Below are 15,227 nucleotides of genomic sequence, written 5' to 3'. Positions count from 1 at the left end.
TGCAAAAGGATTGCTCTGTTTGACGAGCAGAAAAACTACAATTGCGCAATCTCCTTTATGGGCGTTGGTGAATGAGGGCATATTCTGAACTGATCAACCAGGAGGAAATTATGTGGCTACTGTAAGGCTGTCAACATTAATTTTGTGAACTTGATTTTCAAATTCACTACATATGTTCATGTTTTATTGTATTTATCCTATTTATTGCAAGTATTTTTTTCTCACATCCATTCCAATTCTAAACAATAGAGAACAGTATCATGATGTTAATGGTCAGCATTTTACATTACATGATGTATGTAGACAGCATTATACATTACATGATGTATGTGGACAGCATTTTACATTACATGATGTATGTGGACAGCATTTTACATTACATGATGTATGTGGACAGCATTTTACATTACGTTATATATGTGGACAGCATTTTACATTACATTATGTATGTGGACAGCATTTTACATTACATGAGCAGGTTGAGAGCTTGGTGTCCACATTGGTGTCCACATCACCAACGAACTATCATGGTACAAACACACCAAGACAGATGTGAAGAGGGCACGACAACGCCTATTCTAAAGACACTGAAAAGATTTGGTATGGGTCTTCAGATCCTCAAAGTTCTACAGCTGCACCATCGAGAGCATCCTGAACGGATGCATCACCGCCTGGTAAGGCAACTGATTGGCCTTCGACCATAAGGCACTACAAGAGGGTAGTGCGTACGGCCCGGTACATCACTGGGGCCAAGCTTCCTGCCATCCAGGACCTCTATACCAGGCATGTCAGAGGAAGGCCCTAAAAATTGCCAAAGACTCCAGCCACCCTAGTCATAGACTGTTCTCTCTGCTACCGCACGGCAAGCAGTGCCGGAGCACCAAGTCTAGGTCCAAAAGGCTTCTGAACAGCTTCTACCCCCAAGCCATAAGACTCCTGAACAGCTAATCTCCACTGGGATTCTCTTCCTCTGACCCTATTACGGGGGCTGAGTCACTGGCTTGCTTGAGCTCTCCCATCCTTCCTGTACTCAGGCTCCTGTGGTGGGAGAGATCTTTGTGGGCTATACTCGGCCTTGTCTCAGGGTAGTAAATTAGTGGTCTGTTGTTATCCCTATGTTGGTGTGGGGGTTGTGTTTTGGCAAATTGGAAAGGGCCCAGTGTCTTCAGAAAGTAGTCATACCCCTTGACTTATATTTTTTTTACAAAAGTGTTACAGCCTAAATTCAAAATTGAATAAATAGATTTTTTCCCCTGAAAATTAAATGCAGAAATATCTCATTTACATAATGTTACTGTTACGTGTTACGTTTTTCTTGTTCCCCATTTTCCCCTGTTAGTGTGTTTGTGTCCTGAGCATTACAGGTGTACCGAGTTGCGGCTAACGATGGTGGGCGTGGCTGTAGCTGATTACAGAGAGGATATCTGTTTGCCGTGTGAGAAGAGAAGAAGAGAGGGGGAGAGAGAGGACACTTGTTTTTTGTTTGATTATTTGTGTTAATTTCTTTGTGTTTCAGCCTGTCCTCCTGAGGCGCTCAACTCTACTTAGGTCCTGGAGAAGGGAAAAGGTAGATCTGCCCATGGGTGTACATTCTCACGTAGATAACCCATTGTTTTATACACTAGGTTAGCCGGGCGGGTGTCACCCTTGTATTTTTCTTGGAACCAGGTAGGACAGTGGGTTAGGGTTTAGATTGTGTTAGGAAGGTTTAGGTGTGTAGAAGAGGAGGGATCTTTTGTTTATTTTCATTACTTGGACCCCGATCCCAAACATTCCCTTCTCTTACCTTCCCTTGTTGTTTTTGTTTCTTACTGATTATTTATGGGTGTGTTATATTGTTTATTTAAATAATTCACTAAACATCCCCTGAGGGTTAAAATTGAGTTGTGGTCTGATTTATTTATCGCCCATTGCACCCCACATTTCTTCCCATTTCATCCGTGTTACCGGGTGTGTTTAGGCCCAGGCATTTACGTCTCCTCCTCAGACGAGCTACACCCGAGGGGAGAACGTAATATGGGGGCTCATCCGGGATATTTATTGATCCAGCTTGTGCCCGCACACTAGGGTAGTAAAGGTGGATTGGGTAGTTGTTGTGTTTGGTTTAGTGCTGTGTAGTAGTTAGGTGGGGGATTTGGAATATGGCCAACTTTAACCTGGAGTTTTTTCTGGATAACCCAACGTGGGAGGGTTTTGAGAATTGTAGGAGAGTGGATTTAGAGACTTTGGCAGACCATTTCGATATCTCCGTGCCAAGGGGATTTGTTAAGGCGGAGGTAAAGGCATTGGTATTAGCGGCGCTGATGGAAAAGCAGGTGTTGGTTTTGCCTCGGCCTACGGTTGGAGAGGTGGTGGATGCTCTGGGTACCCCGTCTAGGCCCGACGATGAGGTCGAGTATAAGGCCCCGGCCACCTTGCCTAGATTTGACCCTCTCTCCTATGCCTACAGCTATACATTTGCAGATGGAGGCAGATTAGCGAGCACAAATCCGAAAGGATGAGCTACATCTCAAGTTGGAGATGCGCCGACTGGAGTTGGAAGCAGAAAAGGACCTTAAGATAAGGCAGATGGACTTCGAAATGCGCAAATTGGAATTAGAGGCAGAGATGGCGAGGCTGGCCGCTGTCCCTGACGTTTCCAATAGTGTGTTTTCCACCCCAGGATCTGTCTCTACCTTTGACATTAGCCGGCATATTGCTTTAGTTCCACAATTCCGTGAATCTGAGGTTGACTCTTACTTTTGTGCATTCGAACGCATAGCAGTGGCTTTGAATTGGCCTAGGGACGTGTGGCCGCTTTTACTCCAATGTAAATTGTCCGGTAAAGCGCAGGAGGTATTGGGTACTCTTTCTCTCGCTGATAGTCTTAATTACGACATAGTTAAGGCTACTGTGCTCCGTGGGTATGAGCTTGTGCCAGAGGCTTATAGACAAAGTTTAGAAAGCACTCCAAATCCTCTATAAAAACTTTTGTTGAATTCGCTAGAGAGAAGGAGTCTCTCTTTGACAAATGGTGCTCAGCGAGTAAAATCAATGACTTTGAAGGTCTTCGTGAATTAATGTTATTGGAAGAATTTAAAAACAGCCTCCCAGAGCGGTTGGTTGTATACCTTAATGAACAGAAAGTGTTAAAGTTATCTGACGCCGCGGTGCTTGCAGATGAATTTGTGTTAACACATAAAACGGTGTTTCCCACACCCCGTAGTGAGACTAGACCGGTTGTATCCTCTTCTGTCTACTATTCACCCCGTTACTCAGGAAGTACACGGCTGAATCAAAAGGAGGAACGCGCATGTTTTTACTGTCATAAAGTAGGACACGTAATTTCGGAATGTATGTCTCTAAAACGCAAGTCACCAGCTTCAACCCCTAAACTCCATAAAAGTGTGGGTTTGATTAAAGTAACCAATAAGAACTCTGTAAAGGAGAGTCCTGAAGTTGTACTAAGTCGTCCTGATCACACGTATGACCCGTTCATATTTAAAGGCTTTGTTTCCCTGACAGGTGATTCTGGAGACCAAAAGCCAGTTTTGATATTGAGAGATACTGGTGCAGCTCAGTCTGTAATTCTCTCGAGTGTTCTGCCCTGGTCAGAAGAGTCTTATTGTGGCTCTAGTGTATTATTGAGGGGATCGAAATGGGTTGTGTGCCTGTTCCGTTACATACTGTCCATTTGACTTCTGATCTAGTGGGTGGATATTTCAGAATCGGTGTACAGTCCGAGCTTCCCGTAAATGGGGTTGACCTAATCATGGGTAACGATCTAGCAGGAGGCAAAGTTGTGCCTGTGTTAGAAGTGCTAGACAAGCCTGATGCTCAGTTAAGTGCTGATGTTTTGGGAACTACGTTTCCCGAAGCATTTCCAGCGTGTGCCATTACGCGTGCGCAGTCACGTCGCTTAGGTACCATGGTAGACTTAGCTGACTCTGTGCTCGCACCTATGTTGAATGGGGAAGATATTCAGTGTTCTACTCCTGTGTTCCCAGTGAGTTCTGATCATGATGATGGGAATAAAGACAAGACAATGGCTTCCCCGGTGGACTGTTTAAGGTTGCCAGTTACTCGGGAGGAGCTAATAGCTGCCCAGATAGAGGATGTGGGCTTGGCCAAATGTTTTTCCTCCATGTTACCTTTGAGTGAGAAAAACAGGAAAGGTGTGACGTATTTCTTTGAGAAGGGGCTTCTGATGAGAAAATGGACTCCCCGTGCTGACCTAGAAAATGATTGGGGTTCCGTTTGCCAGATTGTAGTTCCTGCCCCGTTTCAGAACAAGGTGTTGTCACTAGCTCATGATATTCCCTGGTCTGGTCATCTAGGGGTGACTAAAACCTACGACCGAATCCTCCGTCATTTTTTTCTGGCCGGGAATGAAACGGGATGTGGCTCGCTATTGCCGTACATGTAGTACTTGCCAAGTGGTGGGGAAACCTAACCAGGTTATTTCCCCGGCTCCTCTCTGCCCTATTCCGGTTATGGGAGAGCCGTTTGAGAAAGTAATCATCGATTGTGTTGGTCCCTTACCCAGGACTAAGTCTGTTAATCAATTCTTGTTAACAATAATGTGCACTGCTACAAGGTACCCAGAGGCGATTCCTATGCGTACAATCACAAGTAAGGCAATTGTGAAGGCGCTGATTAAGTATTTCTCTACCTTTGGATTTCCAAAAATTGTACAGACGGATCAAGGCACAAATTTTACATCAAAATTGTCTGGAAGTGTGTTGAAGTCCTTGTCAGTGTCCCATCAGATGTCTAGCGCTTATCACCCGGAGAGTCAGGGCGCGCTGGAACGTTGGCATCAGACGCTAAAAGCCATGTTGCGTAAATACTGTATGGACACAGGAAAAGATTGGGATGAGGGGGTGCCCTACGTGCTGTTTGCTATTCGGGAGACCGTACAAGAGTCTCTTGGGTTTAGCCCAGCTGAGCTAATCTTTGGTCATACCGTGAGAGGGCCTCAAGGTACTGAAAGAACAACTTATGGCTGATGATTCAGTTGTGTCCTCTACTAATGTACTAGACTATGTTAGTCAAGTCTGGGAGCGGTTGCATGACGCCTGTGCTGTAGCCAGAGAAAATCTGTCTTCCACACAGAAGAAAATGAAACGTCATTTTGATGTTAAATCTGTGTCTCGTTCTTTTCAACCAGGTGACCAAGTCTTGGTGTTGTTGCCGGTACCCGGCTCGTGTCTCTCTTCCAGTTTCTCTGGTCCATATGTGGTGGACCGAAAACTCAGTGATACTGATTATGTTATCAAAACGCCAGACCGTAGACGACCATTCCGGGTATGTCACGTTAACATGATTAAAGCCTATCTTGTTAGAGGTGGTATCGAGTCTCCCATTACCAGTGAAAAACCTGTTGTATCCTCTGTTGCTTTTGTGAGCCTGGTTAATCACCCAGGAGTCGGCATAAATGATGAGGACGGTTTGGTGATGCGGAATACTCCTGAGCAGTGTGCTCGTTTGTGTAATTCGGAGATGGTGGCGTCTCTCCCAACCCATTTGTTGCACTTGAATGATCAGCAGAGGGCTGATATTGAATTACTAATCGCTGATTTTCCAAGTCTCTTTCAGGATGTTCCCAGTCGTACCAATGTGTTGAAACATGATATAAATGTAGGTGATGCTGCTCCAATCAAACAGCACCCTTATCGTGTGAATTCAATCAAGAGGGGAGTGATGAAGAAAGAGTTAACTTATTTACTGGAAAATGAGATGGCAATCCCCAGTGGCAGTCCTTGGAGTTCCCCCTGTCTGCTGATTCCAAAGCCTGACGGGACTCAAAGATTTTGCACTGACTACAGGAAAGTGAATAATGTAACTATACCTGACTCATTCCCTTTACCTCGCATGGATGACTGTATAGACACCATTGGATCGGCTGCATATGTTACGAAACTTGACTTGTTAAAAGGTTATTGGCAGGTGCCTTTAACCCCTCGTGCCTCTGAGGTGTCTGCTTTTGTAACTCCTGACAGTTTCTGCCAGTACACAGTGATGGCTTTTGGAATGAGGAATGCTCCGGCCACGTTTCAACGTTTGGTAAATATTGTATTGGCTGATGTTCCTGATTGTACAGCATATCTGGATGACCTGGTTGTTCATTCGACTACCTGGCTTAATCACATGAGCACATTGAGGGCTGTGTTTGCACGCTTGGCCAACGCTTCTTTGACCCTTAACTTAGCCAAATGTGAGTTTGGAAAGGCAACTGTTACATATTTGGGTAAAGAGGTAGGTCGGGGTCAGGTGCGTACTGTAACAACTAAGGTGGATGCTATCACCCGGTTTCCTGCCCCTACCACTCGCCGAGAATTACGCAGATTCTTAGGCATGACGGGTTATTATCGTACATTTTGTAGGAATTTCTCAACAGTTGTAGCCCCAATGACTAGGTTACTCAGTCCTTCAGTGTCCTTTGAGTGGACCGCTGAGTGTCAATCTGCTTTTGACTCTGTAAAAGCACTATTGTGTACTTCTCCTGTTCTTTCTGCCCCTGATTTCCAGAAACCATTTAAGTTGGAGGTGGATGCCAGTTCAGTAGGTGCAGGTGCTGTATTATTACAGGAACACGATGGTCTACATCACCCAGTTTGCTACTTCTCTCGTAAATTCAACAGCTGTCAGTCACGTTATTCCACTATCGAACAGGAGACCCTGGCGCTGTTTGCCCTACAATTTTTTGAGGTTTATGTTGGCTCCAGTGTGTTGCCTGTTGTGGTATACACAGACCGCAACCCTTTAGCTTTCTTGAGCCGCATGTATAACCACAACCAACGTCTTATGCGTTGGGCGTTGGTTATACAGGGTTATAATTTAGAAATTCAGCACATAAAGGGTTCAGAAAACATAGTTGCGGACGCTTTGTCCCGTGCCTAGTTTAAAAAAAAAGAAAAAGATAAGTAATAATAGAACAAGGCCTTGATAACTTTGATGTAAGTAGTTGGTATTATAAAAAAATATGTAAGGGTTTTATCATAAACCCAGGGGTTTACTCTTTTTTTGTGGGGGGCGTGTTACGTTTTTCTTGTTCCCCATTTTCCCCTGTTAGTGTGTTTGTCCTGAGCATTACAGGTGTACCGAGTTGCGGCTAACGATGGTGGGCATGGCTGTAGCTGATTACAGAGAGGATATCTGTTTGCCGTGTGAGAAGAGAAGAAGAGAGGGGGAGAGAGAGGACACTTGTTCTTTGTTTCAGCCTGTCCTCCTGAGGCGCTCAACCCTACCTAGGTCCTGGAGAAGGGAAAAGGTAGATCTGCCCATGGGTGTACATTCTCACGTAGATAACCCATTGTTTTATACACTAGGTTAGCCGGGCGGGTGTCACCCTTGTATTTTTCTTGGAACCAGGTAGGACAGTGGGTTAGGGTTTAGATTGTGTTAGGAAGGTTTAGGTGTGTAGAAGAGGAGGGATCTTCTGTTTATTTTCATTACTTGGACCCCGATCCCAAACATTCCCTTCTCTTACCTTCCCTTGTTGTTTTTGTTTCTTACTGATTATTTATGGGTGTGTTATATTGTTTATTTAAATAATTCACTAAACATCCCCTGAGGGTTAAAATTGAGTTGTGGTCTGATTTATTTATCGCCCATTGCACCCCACATTTCTTCCCATTTCATCCGTGTTACCGGGTGTGTTTAGGCCCAGGCATTTACGTCTCCTCCTCAGACGAGCTACACCCGAGGGGAGAACGTAATAGTTACATTCCCCAGTTTCTGTGTTGTGGTTTTGTTTGTATGTGTGTGTTTCAGGATGGCTTCCTGAAATTCCCCCAAGCAGCTGATTGGAGCTGACCCCGCCCTCTCGTCAGAGGATACAGCTGTATCCCATTACAGACTCCGTCTCCAGCTATATAAGACAGTGTTCTGTTGCTCAGAAGAGAGATGATTAGTGTGTCGGTTGTATGTAGATAGAGAGAGAATTTAATGCAATGCTCTGTCTTGGTTGTTGCTCAGAAACAGGTTTTGTTAAGTATTGTGTAGTCGCTGCTTCTGGGGTATGTGTGTGCCAATGGGATGCAGTGGTTTTGATTATTGAAGCTGTTTACTTATGTTTGTGTTATTCTGTTTCATTTGTTCCCAGGTGGGAAGGCACCTAGGGAGTGCTTAGGCAAGAGTCCTGCGGGCATACATAACCTGTAGTATTTACTGTCTATACACACTTGGTAAGACCTGGGTGGACCACCCCCTGTATTTTGGTTAGCGCATCAGGTGGTGCTAAATGGTTAGGTTGGTAGGCAGGTAAGGTAAGAGAGGTGGCTTCGACATTTACTTTCTTTGCTTTGGTTCCATTTAACCGCTTTTCCCCAAATTTACCGTGTGAAGGAATAAATTCCCAGTAAATGGTAAATTCTCTGCCTTTGTCATCCTTACTCGCACTTACAATCCCATACCTCTTTCACTCCACGGGGAGTTGAGATGTAGCAGGGTGTTGCGTTCCCTCTTCCTAGAGGTGTACGTAACGCATAAGTATTCACATCCCTGAGTCAATACTTTGTAGAAGCACTTTTGGCAGCGATTACAGCTGTGACTTTCTGGGTAGGTCTCTAAAGCCGTGTTCACATTGGCAGTTTGAAGTGACCCAAATCCTATTATTTGCATATCTGATTTGAATATTATTTTTTCTGCAGTCTGAACAGCCTTCGTCGGTGGTTTGAAGTCAGATATAATTGGCCATGTGAGTTGTGATTTTTAGACTTATTCCACATATCTTTTTGCTTGTTAGCTACTCAGGTGACAGTTTGACAAGTTGGATCATCTCATCCTTTGAGGCTTTGTGTTCTCTACTATGATTTTAAACATTCAAATCAACTGGGAAACGTCCATGGCAGGCATTGTTGTCACTTTAGCTTGACACCTAACTTCTGAGTGAAAGGAAGCACCACCACCAATCAGTCTACACTACTGCTCTCACACACACCCCCGTCATTACTATGACAACTAGCATAGTCTTATCAGCAAATGACTGCTGTCTGAACACACACATCTGATTTAGTAACTTGCTGTTTGGACAGTCAGTATTCCAAAACCAATTACAGCATTAAGGCCTGCGTTGTGAACAAGGCTTAAGAGCTTTCCACACCTGGATTGTGCAACATTGCCATTTTATTATTTTAAACATTCTTCAAGTTCTGTCAAATTGGTTGTTGATCATTGCAAGACAACCATTTCCAGGGCTTGCCATAGATGATCAAGTAGATTTAAGTCAAACCTCAGGAACATTCACTGTCTTCTTGGTAAGCAACTCCAATGGATATAGATTTGGCCTTGTGTTTTAAGTCAGTGATTCTCGACCCTGGTCCTTGAGTACCCCCAACAGTACACATTTTTATTGTAACCCTGGACAAGCACACCTGATTCAACTTATCAACTAATCATTAAGCCCTCATTGAGTTGAATGAGGTGTGTTTGTCCAGGGCTCCAACGACAATGTGTACTGCTGGGGGTACTTGAGAACCAGGGTTGGGAAACAGCTGGTCGTGTTGCTGATACACTTTCTGCTGTTCTGTCTGTGGCTATGGAACCCTGACCTGTTCACCGGTCGTGCGAACTTGTCCTGGACATCTATAACCAATATGATTTTTATTTGACCTTACTGGTCATCTATAAACGTTTGAATATCTTGAACGATCTGGCCTTAATGGCTATGTACTCTTATAATCTCCACCCTGCACAACCAGAGCCTGGTTCCTCTCTGTTTCTTCCTAGGTTCAAGCCTTTCTAGGGAGTTTTTCCTAGCCACCGTGCCTCTATATTGCTTGCTCTTTGGAGTTTTAGGCTCAGTTTCAGTAGAAGCACTTTGTGACAACTTCCGATGTAAAAATGGCATAATACATTCTATTGATTGAACTGCACAGGTTGGTGCTTATGGGTCCTTTTACATGGAAATATCCCACTACAAATGAGTCACTTAGCCCCAAAACCATTTATTTAGATTATGAATAGTTCTGTATCCTTTATTTCTTCTAATGTAATCACATGAGCGACAGGCGTGCTCAAGTCCAAAATACCCTTGTTGAACTTTAAAGTTCTTTCGCCAGGTGAAGTACCTCATGTATTCTTCCTCGTTCTGGTCGAGAAAGAGAAGCTTCTTTGCCAGCTCCTCTGTAGAGGAGAAGTCATCCACATGGATGAAAGAGTCCCTTGGGATAAATTGCTTGTAGTTGTCCCTGGATGGACCTAGAACAACGGGCACTGCTCCCAACTTCATAGTGTTGAACAGCTTCTCTGTAGCATAGTCTTTGTAGATGGAGTTTTCAAACGCCAGGTAGAATTTACAGCTGGACGGCGTCTTTGGTCTTCATTTTCTAGGTATCTACTAAAATGTCTCCCATAGGCCTCTACTTTGACATGCCTACTGAGCTCGTTGAACACCTGTACCCTCTTGTAGTTTGGGTTCCAGTTGCTCACTACCCAGCATACTAATTTGTCCTTCTTGGGCAGCTCAAAGATTTTATCCTCACTGGTTACCTCGACAAGCGACCCATATGGAATCTTGATATCAGAATCCAGTCGATAACTCGCAGTCAAATTGAACAAGTGGTCAACACCAGGGATCCTGTTTGTGTTAGCTGGTGATTCTGCATTCCACCACACCCATTTCTGGAACCATGGACGTTGTTCTTGGGGCATGTTCTTCAGGTCTCCATGGATGTCTCTATGGTGGAAGATGACACCGTGCGCCTTGCTGTAAAGGTTTTTATCCACGGTTAGGTGACAGCCTTTGATGTTGAAGTAGGCACAAGAGTATATGTCAAAGGCCTGACCAAATGGCCACATCTAGATCAAAATGATAGTGTCTGTGTCTCCGTCATCATCGGCCTGAATGGCTGTCTGGGCATGGTGTGTTTTTTTGCCCTGTGTGGTTCCCTGCAATACTTACTTGAGGGCAAGGAGAACAACCAGCCTTCCACTCGTGGGATGCCTGGTCAGTAGGGCATGAAAGGAACTTGATCTGGGGTTTGTAGTAAATGTAACAATATTCCCATGAATCACGCCATAAAAAAACAGCCAATCAGAACAGGCCGTATAACCCCCTGGGAAGCCGGAGAATACATACCTTGACCCTTGAAAGAGAAAAGAGACCAATCAAAACCACTCTAGAATATCAACAACAACTAGAAAAGTATTTATGGATGTGAAATACATTATAGTAATGGTAGTGACTGGTTATAGCTGAAAAAGTAGTTAGTTGGATCTCTCTGTACTTTGCTCTGTTCATCTTTCCCTCGATCCTGACTAGTCTCCCAGTCCCTGCCGCTGAAAAAACATCCCCACAGCATGATGCTGCCACCACCATGCTTCACTGTAGGGATGGTGCCATCTTTTCTCCAGACGTGACACTTGACATTCAGGAAAAAGAGTTCAATCTTCAGTCTTTCGGTACCTTTTGGCAAACTCCAAGCGGGCTGTCATGTGAATTTTACTGAGTGGCTTCCATCTGGCCACTACCATAATGGCCTGATTGGTGGAGTGCTGCAGAGATTGTTGTCCTTCTGGAAGGCTCTCCCATCTCCACAGAGGAACTATAGAGCTCTGTCAGAGTGACCATCAGGTTATTGGTCACCTCCCTGACCAAGGCTCTTCTCCCCCGATTGTTCAGTTTGGCCGGGCGGCCAGCTCCAGGAAAAGTCTTGATGGTTCCAAACATTTTCAATTCAAGAATGATGGAGGCCACTGTGTTTTTGGGGACCTTCAATGCTGCAGAAATGTTTTGGTACCCTGTGCCTCGACACAATCCTGTCTCGGAGCTCTACGGACAATTCCTTCAACCTCATGGCTTGGTTTTTGCTCTGACGTGCACTGTCAACTGTGGGACATTATATAGACAGATGTGTACCTTTCCAAATCATGTCCAATCAATTGAATTTACCACAGGTGAACTCCAATGAAGTTGTAGTGTAATGTGTACGCTGGGAGTCGGGAAGCAAGTACAGGGAGTGCAAATGTAATATTAAATAGAACATAACACGAAAGCGTACAGACAAGAAACAGATTCAATACCTCCTGAGGAAAGAACCAAAGGGAGTGACCGATATAGAGGAGTTAGTCAGGAAGGTGATGGAGTCCAGGCGAGTCTCATGAGGCGCAGGTGCGTGTATCGATGGTGACAGGTGTGCGTAATAATGAGTAAACTGGTGACAAGGAGCGCCAGAGAAGAGGAGCTGGAGTAGATGTGACAGTACCCCTTCCCTGACGCACGGCCCCAGCCACAGGACGCCGACCAGAGGGACGATCCTGAGGACCAAGAGCGGATCGGTTTTCCTTTTTACAAATATTTTATAATATCACCCCTCTTTCTGAACAAAGTATACTTGTGCTACCCTGTGAATACGCCAAGTGCATGTTCAGCAATATTTCTCAAACAATGTCCAACAATCCCTTGGACAAGACCAAACCATACAACCATGTTATCACATAAAACTCATATCATAGTCTAAAATTCTACCAATCATTAACTAGGACTCATGCCTTATTAACTTCCTATTCCTTAGCCTTGTCACAAAAATATCTCTGGTCACTTATTAAACTATATCTTAATATGGCAAAGTCATCTTTAATCAACAAATACTAAAATAAAATAACAAATGAACATAAGAAATAGTACAAGATTCCGTATGATTACTCACCATGCTCTTATTTAGAGTAACAGTTATACATAACCAGTCGAAACATTGTCATTACTTCAATTATAATGAATAGTTCCTCCTCCAAGCCAAGTTATCAAACTTACCTTGGTATATAATATTGCTATATTGTATTCACTTCGCCGCCATGGCCTATTTATTGCCTTTATCTCCCTATTACATTTACATTTAAGTCATTTAGCAGACGCTCTTATCCAGAGCGACTTACAAATTGGTGCATTCACCTTATGATATCCAGTGGAACAACCACTTTACAATAGTGCATCTAAATCTTTTGGGGGGGGGGGGTTAGAAGGATTACTTTATCCTATCCCAGGTATTCCCTATCTCACCTCATTTGCTCACATTGTATATAGACTTATTTTTCTACTGTATTATTGACTATATGTTTGTTTTACTCCATGTGTAACTCTGTGTTGTTGTATGTGTCGAACTGCTTTGCTTTATCTTAGCCAGGTCGCAGTTGTAAATGAGAACTTGTTCTCAACTTGCCTACCTGGTTAAATAAAGGTGAAATCATTATTATTCTTTTTTTAATCCACAATGCCAGGAGAAGATGAAGTGTTGTATCACACTGTCTACATATACCATCCAGGTGTAGAGATCAGTGAGTGACGCCTCAAAACGCCTTGTGCCAAGCTACTCTCGGAGACGGCAGGTCAGGTAAAAAGGTGTGGCTGCTATTTATATTTTCTCTTCACCTGGTTGTCTGATGCAGGCAGGAAGTTTATCAAAGTATGATTGTGCTTTTATCATAGTTATTTAGACCTAACTCCACATTCAAAAAGTGAACTTGGAGCATAGTTTATTCTCTCTAATGATTTCTAATCATTTTTTATTATCGTTGAAAGCTGTCAGAGACAATGTATATAATACAAGAGGGAACAGTTAAATGGTTGGTCCACACCCCCTCGACAATGAGTAGCCTACAGTACATAGTGTTTGCATCACCACCATCAACGGGTTATTTTACCTGACAAATAGAGCCCTCAACAGTTTTGTGCCAGCATCAATACAACTTTAACTTCTTTGGTCTTGTACAGTATCTTTCATATACTGTGTAAATTCTGCTATTATTTGTTGTACTGTAAGTTATTACCCCTGTTGTATTCCAAGTTCATCGTTTTGAGTTGTATATCATTTGTATGCAAGTTGTATGGACATATCGAAGTAAACTCTCTTGTTCACTTTCCATTTGAAAAACAACCTATGCTAATTTTACATTGGATAGTGAACCTGCCAAAAGCTAGACACACCATCAACTCCATGGTCATACCCCTATGGTTAAAATCAGTTTGATGAGATCTTGACCTGATTAGAACAAGAATAAGATTTTTTTATTTTTTTATTATTTTATTTCCAAGTGACCTTACCTGTTTCAATATGTCTGACTCATCCATGGCTATGCCCACTAAGAGAACCTGATTTTAGAAGATCAAAAATACAAAACAATAAATTATAAGAATTAAGCATTTTAAATAACTTTGGATTTAAAAAAAATGTAATTGTGAGATTGTGTACCAAAAGAGCATTCCCACTGAGCACACTGGTTCAATCAACATTGTTTCCATGTCATTTCAATGATGTTGGTTCAACGTTGAATTGATGTCTGTGCTCAGTGGGTTAGTGTCTTATTCTCTAAACTAGTTCCACCAAGTATGTTAAAAAAACAACACTGAAACTGAACATAACAACAACACCACCTCTACTGTAATTTACTATATTTGATAGACAAATTATTTTCAATATTGGGTTATCACCATAATGAAATGTAATCATTTCCTCTACATTAAAACAAGCTCTTCAAGTGACAATGAGTGAGTGTTGAGGGAATGCGTGTTGGACAGTTGTTCGATAAGCAGTAGGTCAGAAAATGTCTCTCCCACTTTTTGGTAACATTCTACTTCTGGTTTAGTCTAGTAGAGCTATGTAAGTTTGTGGGCTAGACTAGTCTAGCAATGCTGCTACAGGAACTACATAGATGTGGTCACGTGAATCATGTCTCATCACTGAAAGCAAAATTATTTGTGGACTTGTATTCAATTGCATTTCAAAGGAATGAACAGGTACACTTTACTTTTCAACTAAAGCTTTTCAAAATAAAACATACAATATTATTATCAAAGAATAATTATTTAATCAATCTGCCAGCCTTTTATACAACAAATGCCAAGTCTATAGGAAGCCTACGTGAAGTTTTCATCGTCTTGTGGTTGTGACCCTGCTTCCTGTCAGAATGTATCTGTCTGTGGTTTGATGTGTTGCAATTTGTTCTCACAGAACAAAAAGGCTCATGGGGGCGAGGCTCATAGCCAGTTTTAGATATTCTTTAGCTTATAGCTGTGGTCTGACCTGGATGATGATCTACAGTGCATTCGGAAAGTATTCAGACCTCTTGACTTTTCCCCAAAAAATGTAACGTTTCCGCCTTATTCTAAAATTGATTAAATTGTTTGTTTACAAAAATATAAATGCAACATGTAAAGTGTTGGTCACATGTTTCATGAGCTGAAATAAAAGATCCCAAAAAGTTTGCTGATGTCAACGTTGTGAACAGAGTGTCCCATGGTGAGGTTA

The 15,227-nt window shown here is 42.9% G+C and overlaps 1 pseudogene; it reads right to left on the bottom strand.

The window, feature by feature from the left end:
- Window positions 1-9,909: 9,909 nt before the first annotated feature.
- Window positions 9,910-11,074, bottom strand: LOC115179999 (alpha-(1,3)-fucosyltransferase 9-like; annotated as a pseudogene).
- Between the last annotated feature and the right edge of the window lie 4,153 nt (window positions 11,075-15,227).

Source organism: Salmo trutta, chromosome 40 (genome assembly GCF_901001165.1).
Source record: "Salmo trutta chromosome 40, fSalTru1.1, whole genome shotgun sequence".
Lineage (NCBI taxonomy): Eukaryota > Metazoa > Chordata > Actinopteri > Salmoniformes > Salmonidae > Salmo > Salmo trutta.
This window is presented reverse-complemented; position numbering and strand designations above follow the sequence as displayed.